This window comes from Mus caroli, chromosome 7 (genome assembly GCF_900094665.2).
Source record: "Mus caroli chromosome 7, CAROLI_EIJ_v1.1, whole genome shotgun sequence".
Classification (NCBI taxonomy): Eukaryota; Metazoa; Chordata; class Mammalia; order Rodentia; family Muridae; genus Mus; species Mus caroli.
The window spans coordinates 25,075,640-25,076,594 of NC_034576.1; the positions used below are offsets into that span (position 1 = coordinate 25,075,640).

General features: G+C 51.8%; 1 long non-coding RNA gene across 1 annotated transcript in view; it reads left to right on the forward strand.

Moving 5' to 3' along the window:
• Positions 1–328: 328 nt before the first annotated feature.
• LOC110297434 overlaps positions 329–955 on the forward strand; it is a 10,304-nt gene continuing 9,677 nt past the window's right edge. Inside the window, exon 1 of the long non-coding RNA XR_002378285.1 lies at positions 329–413. This is a non-coding gene — a long non-coding RNA (uncharacterized LOC110297434). The remainder of the gene's footprint in view (positions 414–955) is intronic.

Genomic DNA, 955 nt, shown 5'->3' on the forward strand with positions numbered 1-955 from the left:
GCTTGAACTCAGGAGCCCTGTTAGCCTCATTCCTCTCCCGTACCACCCATACTCTGCCTTATCTTTTCGAATGCATTCTCCAAACTGAAGTGATTTTCTCCAAAGCCCAAACCTGACTACGATGCTGCTTTACTTAAAATCCTTCCTGATTCCTCAAGGCCATAGGTAACTCCTCAGCAGCCCATTCAAAGGCATGTTGTAGATTTGGTTTCCCAAAACTTCAAGTCTGCATGTAAGACCCTGAGGGACCCTGCCCCCACTTGGTTTTGATTGGTGGATGGAGTTGCCGGCAGCCAATAGCTTGCCAGGGAAACAGAAGCGGTACTTTGGGATTCTTGGGCAAGGAACTGAGGAAGGAGCAGGAAGGGAGATGAATACCAAGCCAGGAAAGGAGTAGATTCCACACCTGAGAGGTGGGAGACAGAGAGCATGGTTGTCCTATAGGTGCTGGGGAACTCAGCCAGAGAGGGCTGCAGGTCTGGGTCCGGGGCAGCCAAGATGGAATATAGGTTTTAATGAGTCAGGGATATCGGAGGGGAAACTGTTAGCCATGTGAAGTTTTGGAAGTTGCCCAGCCATTGAGCTGCTTAAGGCATATTAAAAAGCTGTGTGTGTGTGTGCGCGCGCGCGTGTGTGTATGTCTGTCTTTCATTCGGGAACCCTGAACATTGGGGTGGGTAGCAAAGAGCACCTCTGCTGCCACCACCAGGACGATGTGAGTAGAGTTATTTGGTTACAGCAACAACATGTGGTCTTGTGGTCTTTTGTGCAGTGATGGAGATGAAACCTATGGCGTTATGCATTCTAGGCAAGTGGTCTAAATCTGGGTCGCACTACAGCCCCTCACTGGAAGGTTCTAGGCAGTGGCTCTACCGCTGAGCCACACCCCAGCCCCTCACTGGGGGATTCTAGGCAGGGGCTCTACCGCTGAGCCACGCCCCCAGCCCCTCACTGG